We start from the raw sequence: 11,065 nt of genomic DNA on the forward strand, positions 1-11,065 counted from the left end.
TAATTTGGGTTCCCACCTGCCTTTGGGCTCTGTGCTCCTCTGGGATTGTGGAGATGGGCCTGTGGTGGGCTGATGGCTCCTAGTATGGGCCTGGGAGGACTCAGAGCAGGGTATTATTTGGGCTTCCCTTCACGTGCCATTGCTTTTCTGTGCTCCTTTGTGGGTATGCAGATGAGATTTTATCTCATGACATACAGGTGCCATCGTTCACAGAAACTAATTTGTGTCTGGTAGTTGATCGGCCTCAAGAAGTGCCACACTCCTGTAGAAGCACAGAAAGTCTTAGAAGGGTTTGCCTTTGGGATTATCTTTGTCCCCAGAAGTTTTCAGATACAGGTTAAATAAACCCATGCCATGAGTCTGCCAGCACAGTCCCCAGCCCCAGTCCTGGGACGAAAAAGCCAACATTTCAAGACCTCTTTCAATGTAATTTCCACAACTTCATGATTTTATGAAGCAATATGTTTCCAGCTCACACAGTGCACCCAAAGAGACACAGCACACTCTGCTATCACAGAAGAACAATAGTTGACCTCTGTCTTTTCACAAGATTTGTGGCTTCAAACACTGGGTAAACCAGGCAGATATTGCATGATGATTCAACAGGTTTCAACAAAACTAAACAGGTTTTGCTTTTCATGCTGCCATTTTTGAAGATGCACAAGGCGGTACATAGATGAACAGTGCATCTCGTACAACCAGTATGAGCTGCACGGTTTGTTCTGACAGGATCAATGGAAAGACCTGTTCCCCTGCTATCAAGAGAAGCAGATGGTGGCAATATCCATTTCTGTTCATTACAGCAGCAAGGTGGGTAGTGCAGACTTTCCAAATATATACTTCTTCCTGGGCAAGTAACCCAGATCCACAAAAGCAAGCCACTGATACTTTGTGGCATCTCAAGACTTAATGAAAATGATGCAAGATGACATTGGCATTTCCCTGGTCATTCCACACAGCTGCTTCTGAAATCAGCACTGAGTATTTGGTTTGAGTGGTACAAGAAAAATGACAATACAGAGATGTTACTGGCTTGGCATAACGAAGGCTACCTGTAGGCTCCAAGAAATGGCCTGTATGGACTCTAAATTTTAAAATACATTAATCCCTTTTCCTCCTACATAAGAAAGAAATAAACTAAACAATGTATAGATCAGTTGATACTGCAAGTGACTTTGGCTGGGCCCTGATCCAAATGACAAGCTACACTTGTCATTCCTGGAGTCAAGCACAGAGGCAAGGTGATGAAAGCAGCATTTCAGCTGCAAGGCAACACCCATGGGACAGAGCAGGAAGCTTTGGCCTTCCCAGATCCAGCAGGATTCAGCTGAAGCAGCAGCTGAGCAGACAGATAACTGCTATCTGCAGGATGCCATTTTAGTGCCTGCCTTTATTGGCTCTTTGTTGAGTTAGTATAGATCACACGCCAGTCCTATAGCACACAGTGTCTCTTCCAGGGCTTATAGTCAAACCCTTTTTAAAATGTTAGATTAATTTGGCATTTACAGTTAAGGGAATTCCAGAGAAGCCGAGTAACCATTGGTCGCTATGTGGCTTCTACAACTAGTATCTGATGTTTCAGTGCAATGACATCATTTGACACTATTGGTGACGTGGACTTCAAGGTCAAAAACGTGCTCTGAATGGGGAAGCTCCATCAACATATTGAACTTCCCAAAGCTTTGTAAGCCATCTCCAAAATAACGTCCACTTGGAAACTGCCTCTAGATGCATCCTTCCCACCCACTTCTTTGTTAGTTGGTCACATGCCAGGTGTTCAGTTGGATGAAGGATGGACCCTTTTGCCTGAAGGAGCCATATGATCTCTCTTTGTTTTCTTTTTCTTTCCCACAATCAACATCAGCTTTTCTTTCTCGTTCTGCTGGTTTTATTGATGCCTGTTCACCTGCATGAATTTTCCCTTTTCCCTTCCAACCTACAGCACACCAGACTTACAGTGCAAATACTTCTGTAAGTATATATCCTTAAGAGTACTCCCCTAAGTTTTCAATGAAAATATTATGAAAAGAAAATGTTAGTGACTATGATCTGAAGCTACTCATCAAAACAAAACTAAAGTAAGTTTTAAACTGATGTTTTCACAACATTTCTTGCAAATACTGTTTTGCCAGTGTCTAGTGAAGACTTCACTGAATGGCAAAGTGTCCCCAAAAGAGAACTGAAAGTTACTTTCAACTTTTTACTTAATGAATGCATATGCTGCTAAAGCAACCTACAGAGCCCCAGGATTAGTTCATCCTCACTGTCAAGTGGGGTCAGCAGGTCAGCAGTGATGAAGCAACGTGCAGAATACCTACACTAAAGAGACCATCTCACTGTCCTTGGATGTTTAAAATTCTTTTGTTAATATGTCCCTCTCTGTTGCAAAGCTACTGTGTTTCCAAGCAGCATTGTGATCATCCCAAAGGAAGAACAAACTTAAATCAGTGAAGAGTGGCCACATTCCATGTACATTCTCAAAGTCAAAGTGATTTGCTATTTTCCTTAACTTTACCTGTCGATGACAGATGCCCCCATATCGCTACAGCAATAATAATAATAGCCCAAATAAAGCAAGGTGCTTTATGTAACTTAGTGATTTATCATATATTACATGGGAGCTTAAAGGTGAACCCTATTGTGAATCTCCATGATTTAGCGTATAATACAGAGAAGCTTAGCATGTAATTCTGTTGTAAGTTTATATTGATTTGCTGTACAATATACAGAACCTTACGGCGTAGCTTCATTGTGAGACTCTTCTTACTCACTTCCAGTATCATGCAGCTATAACTGTAACTTCAGCATGAAATGCTCTGATTTACTAGGGAGCACAGAAGATTTCACTGTGCAGCTGCACTGTTGTGACCCTCTAATGATGTACTCACTGAGTCCTGCTGGAGAATAGGCTGGACTTTAACAACCCACTGATGCTGTCATGTGGCAAAGAATATCTACAGCCAATGAAATATCTAAATATAAAAAGCAGCCTCCAGAGCACAGATCTGGATTAAAACACATTTACTGCTAATCCATCCGCTAATAAAATGTCATACAGAAAAGATCATTTTCTCCAAGACATGTAATGCCCAGGCATAGGGAGTATACTATGTTGGCCTGATATCTCTCAGTTTTCAAAATGCTCAGACTTTTCCACCTTTTCCAGAAAAATCCTAGTATTGCTACACATCGTTATTCCCCCTCCAAAAACTCCAAGATTTTTAGCTAATGCACTGTCTTTCACCTAGGGTTGTCTTGGGCCAGGGGCACAAGTATTCAAATGACTGTTTGTGGGTTGACTGTGGCCAGCAACTAAGCACCCACCCAGTCGCTTGCTCACCCACCCCCACATCATGATGGGGGAGACAACCAGAAGAGCAAACACAAGAAAAACTCATGGGTCAAGATAAAGACAGTTTAACAAGTGAAGGAACTGGGGAAAAAAACCCCGGAGTATTGTAAAGGCAATCACTCATCACCTTCCACAACAGATCAGTCCCCAGCCAGGCTCCAAGCAGTGGCTTCTTTGGAAAGACGACCTCCCAGATTTATTGCTGAGCATAACATCATATTGTATGTGATATCCCTTTGGCCAATTCAGGTCAGCTGTCCCATCTCTGTCCCCTCGCAACTTCTTGTCCACCCCACCCTACTCAGAGTGAGAAACAGAAACAGAATCTCAGAGTGAGAAACAGAGGAAACCTTGATGCTATGTAAGCACTGCTTAGCAGTAGCTAAAACACTATTGCGTTGCTAACACTGGTTTAGTCACAAATCCAAAACACAGCACCATATGGGCTGCTATGAAGAAAATTAACTCCATCCCAGCCAGACCCAGTACACTGTTGAATGATGTGTGAGAAAGCAGGTTTCAGTAAGGTTGTCCTTAGCCTCGACTTCAAACCCACTGCAACAGAACTTAAACAATGCAGCATAGAAAAGAATATAATATTTTAGTTGCCCTTTGAAGATGTGTATCTTGTGCCGCTGAGTAACCTGGGGTCCTATGGGAGCTACACTCCTAACTGTGCTGGTTTTGGCTGGGATAGAGTTAATTTTCTTCATAGTAGCTAGTATAGGGCTATGTTTTGGATTTGTGCTGAAAATAGTGTTGATAATACAGGGATGTTTCAGTTGTTGCTGAGCAGTGCTTACACAGAGTCAAGGCCTTTTCTGCTTCTCACCCCACCCCACCAGTGAGTAAGCTGGGGGTGCACAAGACATTGGGAGGGGACACAGCTGGGACAGCTGACCCCAACTGACCAAAGGGCTATTCCATACCATATGGTGTCATGCTCAGTGTATAAAGCTGGGGGAAGGGGAGGATGCTCGGAGTGATGGCGTTTGTCTTCCCAAGTAACAGTTACATGTGATGGAGCCCTGCTTTCCTGGAGATGGCTGAACACCTGCCTGCCCATGGGAAGCAGGGAATGAATTCCTTGTTTTGCTTTGCTTGCACATGTGACTTTTGCTTTCCCTATTAAACTGTCTTAATCTCAACTCACGAGTTTTCAGAGTTTTGCTCTTCCAATTCTCTCTCCCCCATCCCACCGGAGAGGGAGTGAGCGAGCGGCTGCGTGGAGCTTAGTTGTCAGCTGGCATTAAACCACGACACTAACTGAGGTGTACCAGTTAAGTGCCTAAAATTCAGTGGGGTCAGTCTGTGCCCAATAGGTTTGAATTCAACTTAATATTCTACAGAAAGACCATGTAGAATGTGTATGGAAGAGACACATAACAATGTCATGTATTAACTGCAATCCTGTAAGCGGTAACAGGTTCCATCTCAGGTATACTGAAGCTTTATAAGCCAAATGAAAAAAAAAGCAGTGAAAAACTAAGGACATAACATTTATCAGGGCAGAATATCATAACCACTGTGAGATGGTAGAAAACACTGTTTGTGGATGTTGTTACGATGAGAGCTTAGTGTCAGCAAAGAAATCAAAAAGCACTCTTAAATTATGGATTAAATTGAACAATTGTTGTTGCATACCTTCAATCAAGAAAAAATGCTCTGTAGTTGCAAAGTCATCCAAGTGGTTTCTCACCTTCAACCAATCATTCTTCATCCAGGAGCTGGTCTCCTGACCTCTGCCTTTCTGGATTTTTCTCAGTTGATGAATTAGAGCTTGCACAGACCACTCTCAGCCGCTCAACCCTCTTCACATCTTTCTCCCCCTGCTCAAGTCTAACATACATGTTTAGTGGAATTGCTTGTAAATAGTTCCTCTCCTCTTTACTTCCTTTACTGCCATATCCTGGGACCACATTAGTCTGTTTTCCACAGATGGTGTATAAAAATGCTTCAAAACAGCAGAGTTTCAGACCAGGTAAATTAATACTTTGCAACAACCTTGTAGGATCACTTTTTGTTTGAAGCATTTAAAGAATTCTGAATGTATTTGAGCTCTTTACCTTAAAAAAAAAAATTAAGATATTACAACAAAAGGTTTGGAGGAAAGGGATTGTTAAGGCTTGAATACTGCAACTTTGTGAAGAGATTTAGTATGTGAAAAATGTGAGGTGGGGAAGCAGACTTGCAGAGCAAAGCCATATACATAAATGTAGTCAAAACCACTTAAAAATGTCTATCCCATGTGCTGATTGGTATCTAGACTGTGTAGCTAAATCCCAATAATTTACCCCAAAATTCTGGGCAGAGTTAGGTTTCTGCTCAGGAATAGAAAGCTGGTTGGAATAGGTGTGTCTAGGGTGCATTTATGTACTATGTACTTACGATTTTCCTACAGCAGACAGGAAAAATTGAGTTGGAAAGGAAGGGAATCAGTATAGGTAAAATGGCAGTCCCTAGAAGCAAGTAGGCTTTCCAAAGCATTTTCATAAGATGGAAATATGAAAGAACTTCCTGTGACAGCGTACATTCCATTACAAACACTGAATACTGCCATTAAATTACTTTTATTTTTCTTGCAATGTTGTTAGAGAATACACAAAGATGATACACACACACACAAATATAGACATACACCTTTTACTAGATTAAGATTTATATAATGTTATTAAGAATGAAAATAATATTTTCAGTCCTATAGTGCATCCTTTACTGAAAAGGCTATGCAAATTAAACAGTTAACTAAGCTTAACTAAAAAAATGACAAAGATATTCATTAGCTTTCAGCTGTCATACTACTCTTTTTTAAAATATTGTAAGTACATATATAAAATATATAGGTATATTTTAATGTGGCATTTTTCAGCACAGCGTGAGAGCTTGAGATCCCAGAGGAAGTTGCACGGTACACTGCTGCCCTCTGGCTGGAACCTGAAAGAAGAAAGACTGAATATTCGTTTGTGTACATGGTGTCAGGGGCTTGGCATGCTGGAGAAATGTTAGTTAATAAATCAAATTCTGTTTTCATATCTCACAAAACCTGAAGCCCTTAGAAGCATGGCATTTCCAAATTCAAAATAAGCTACTGTGTGGAGGACTCTGTAGATTTTGTGTTCTTTTCTGATAGCATATCACAAAATAGATCAAGACATGATGTGTAACAAGGGGTGTGAGATACCTTCATTGTCCATTGCACAACAAAAAAATTTACCTGAGCAATGATAGCATAGTGTTTCAATACTTTTTCACTGTGTTCCTAGTGTTCCATTACATGGTGTGTTTAACTGTAACTGTGAACCAGTTTTTCTGAATGCTTTGCTACTACATATCTTCTGGTCTACCTTCTTCCCTGCATACACACATTATTAACAGCATTCCCCCATTAAAAAATAATGAGATTTAGCTATTTTTTTTGTATTCTAAAACAGATAAAGTATTTTCCTTTCCTATAAACTCAGTTATGAGCACAGTCTAGCAGTCTGTTCCACAATCACACAGCAACATGGGACCCCAGCAAACAAGGAAAATGAGCCCACTTATTATACCTATAAACATCATGCATCTAAGGATGTACTAACTTGGTACATCATAAATTACACTTCGGTGTCCTTTATCAAAACTCTGCCAGTTTCCACAAACATCCACCTGGTACCAGTTAAAAGCATGTTGGTGACATGAAGATCACCAGTACTGGAGACTCCGCAGTTTTCCTAAACGTCAACTCTGTTTCTTCATTCTCCTTAACACTATGAAGTTTTCCAGGTTGTCTAGTCTAAATCTTCCTTGGTACAAGTCTGTTAGTCTGTTCTAACTGCAATGGTCAGGAAGGAAAGATTGTATTCTCCTACTTAGCAGCATCTTTTACATGCTTGAAAACCATTGTTAACCCCGATACCCTATCTCCTCTTTCTAAGCTAAACACAGTCATTCAGTTCTTCCTGGTAAATAGGTCCTAGACTTATGATCTGGTCTCCTCTGGATTTTCTCCAGATACTCTACATGTATATCCTTTTTAGGATATACTCTAGGATATACTCTAGGATATACTTTAGGATATACTCTAGGATATACTCTTTGTAGATACTCTACAAGCTATATCCTTTTTGATATTTCCTGATCTGCCTCTTCTTTGAAATTGCTGAGCTGGTGAAATGGAACACTACCCAGGCTCCTCTCTGAACAAACATGTACTTAGGCAGCTCACATCCTTGTCTCAAAATATTATCTTGCACTTACCCTTGTTCAAGTCCATTTTTTTTTCCAGAACATTTCTCCAATTTGTTAATACATTTTTTTATTTTTATCTTGTCCTCTGACATAAGTGGGGAAAAAACTCCAATTTGGTGTTTTCAAATACAGTAAGCCTGTTCCCTGTTTCATTAGCCAGGTAATTAGGGAAAACAATGAACACTGGACTCCAGGACAGATCCCTGTCGAATCCTATTCTATACATTCTTCCATTTTGACAGGCAAATCTTTTCTAATTATCCATTTCTTTTTTTAGATTTTTCTGTAAAATTTACTTCATTTGCTGTTCCACTGAAATTATACACTGAATTCTCTTCATGTTTGCTACTAGTTTCAGATCAACTGTTGGTTTTATTAACAAATTACTTTTGGAAAATATCACCTAAATTTACGATCTCTCTCTTCAAACTTATAGTCTTGCTTATAATGTGAAGTGGGAGTTTTTCCACAGAAGTTGTATCCCAGTGTTTTAATGAATAATAACTCATAGCACTCATCTATATTCTATTTTCATTGAAAAGATTTGTTGACGTATAGTAACGATGCAAATTCTAAATACGTTACACAGCTTATGCAATATGGAATATTCTTCCATAAAAGTCTATATACCCTAGCTGTTAATGATACAAAGGGTTTCTAACTTTTCATGTAAAAAAGATCCTTTCACTATTTTGAGGGAATGTTTATTTAAAGATTATTAATGGTACTGATCAAAAAGCATAGCTAACCTAGCAACTGTTTATTTACCTGCATATATTGAATTGCAAACTATCATAATGCCTTTACCATAATGGCATTGCAAATGTATGTTAAAAGGCTTAGGAGTTTATAGCAATGTTCCTCGTAATTCTTCTGCATGTTATGGAACCAAGGCCTGGCATGGACAAACATGTAGAAAAAGCAGTTATGACATAGCACAACTTCAAAAGTAGTACCGCTTTGTCAACAAAGATACAAATATATAATCTGCTTAAAGCTGAAAAGATTAAAAGATGCTTTATTAATATCAGAAATTTCTTATTTAAAGCTTTGCAACATCTGACTCTATTATCCTGGAAAATCAGCAGCACCTTATGCAAAACTACAGATTTCAAATGTCTTTTTTTTTTTTATTTATAACACTGCACAAGTTTAAATTCTCTAACTAGTGATGCTCAAGACATTGATCTTGGACCTGTAGAACAGTGAAGAGTATTATCAGACAACACTTCAAGATGAAATGTTAGCAATACAGCAGTCAATAGTAATTGATTTCAATTGAGCAGTATGAAGTAGTTATCTTTTTCTTGTTGCCTTTCTAAAGAATATTCATGAAAAATTGGTTGGGGATTGTGACGGATGCACTTAATCTCTTAACCAAACTAGCAGTAGTTTGGTACAGGCTCCAAAGGAGGTAAAGGCCTGAGCCGTGGCCAGGCCAAGAACTCCTGGTTCCAATCTGTCCTCTGAGAACCCACAAAGGAGCTGAGTGGCACGGGGAACATTGATGCATATGAGTTTGGAACACCGATCATGCAGTTAGCACATGAATAGTGGGTGGCTTTTCCAAGACTCATTTATAAAGGAACAAAGAAAGTTGTGGGTACAAGGAGTCTCATGCATACCTTTCCCATAGCATGTTATTTGACTACAAGCCAACCACTTTATCCCATAAATACGACAGCCAAAGTGAGCCTTCTTTGAGGTCTCCCTGCCAGGCAGTGTGGCTGCATGGCGGTGATCTCCCCTCAAGCAGGGACACCTCTCAAGTTTGCTCCTCAAGGCAGAGAGACCTTTTACCAACAGCAGATCTTTGGTAAGCAACCGATATCACACATAACCTTGCAGTGTGGTAACTTTGATTTTTGTCTTTGTAACTGTGATTGCCTGCTGAATTGATACATCTTGCATATATAATCCCTTAGACATAAACCATTGTCCAAGTCTGAGACTAAGATTGGACCTACCCGCACCTAAGCTCCACCAGGAGTTTAGAAAGCAAGAGGGTCTACTCTGAACCTCGTGACTCAATGGGAGGGTCCTCCGTGCCCTTTTGTATCCCTGGTCTCTCTGTGAATCATTTTAACTTGAGTGTATTACACTTTTCCTGTGTATGTTTCTTCCATACAGTAATTAATAGAGTGAACCTTGCCATCGAACTTTGTTAAGTCGCACTTTTACAACATCATATTAAAACCACTTTTGCTAATAACTTTGACGGTGATTTTTTAAGCAATCTAAATCACTCATTCACGACAGGGGTGCACACAACTTCAAAAATTCATAACTGCTTATTTTGAAATAAATATTTTTTATGTTTTCCCACAGAGTTGGAATTATTTTATTTTTATTATATAGAACACATCTAGGAAACAGTATTGAACAAAATATTGACCAAAATTTAGGACACACTAGCTTCAAGCTGCATTTTTTAACCTTCTTTTTTTTTAAAAAAAGAAGGCATTCATTGGCCAGAAACATTAAATGTTTTTATTTAATCATATAGTCACTGTCTTTTCAGAGCCTACGTCATTGAGGACTACTTAGAAAATACATGTAGATTTATCTTATCTTGCTATAGGATAACCTGTAGAACACCAGTTCTAGTCAGTTGTTTTTTATTTGTAAATAATGGCTTTCTATAACTGAATTTAATCAGATAGTTTGACATACATGGCAAAAGGTTTAGGTCTGATATTTTTGTTTCTTCAATGTTGTGATAAGAAAACAATATGGATAATACATATAATATATATAATGAACTACATGTTCATTAAATTCAGTTATAGGAGTTCATTATATATTATCTCTTAAAAAGTGACTGTATACAGTGACACGCAATTATAAATCCAAGACAAACCACAGTGTCTTATAAATCCACACAAAAATTTGTTTGAAAATTGGCATAGTAAGTAGCATGACATCCTACTAATATATATAAAAAATGAAGAGGAAAAATACACGTCTTTATCTGATATTTTCATTCATTTTACCATTCCTATAATCAGGTCCAGAAGAAGTACAATGTAGAAAGTGAACCTAAATATCTTCTGAGATTTCAACTTAAAAATGTTGTCAGTGTTATGCCAGGGCAGCTTTCCAAGTCCCCAAAAAATGAAAGAGCTATGTAACTCCATTTTATAAGGTATTTCATTGAGAAGGTTGAGTTCACTTATGTCTTTTTTAATATGCTTTATTTTTAAAGAATAACTGGTGAAAAGCAGATACAGATCTGAAACTGGATTTTAGAAACTCCAGTGTGGGAATTTGTTTCTATTTCAAGATCAACTTCTACAAAAACTTTAAAATTAAGATCATTATGCCTGTAGAAGCTTAAGACATGTTCCATAGCCATTTCTGGTACAGCTTTGCTTAACCAGGGTATCTACTACCATACAAAAATCCTATCACATTAACACATATCATACATGCAGTGTTGTGCTTTATTACATCCTTGCCAGATGAAGAACAAGGAATAGCTAT

This window comes from Mycteria americana, chromosome 3 (assembly GCF_035582795.1).
Source record: "Mycteria americana isolate JAX WOST 10 ecotype Jacksonville Zoo and Gardens chromosome 3, USCA_MyAme_1.0, whole genome shotgun sequence".
NCBI classification, from domain to species: domain Eukaryota; kingdom Metazoa; phylum Chordata; class Aves; order Ciconiiformes; family Ciconiidae; genus Mycteria; species Mycteria americana.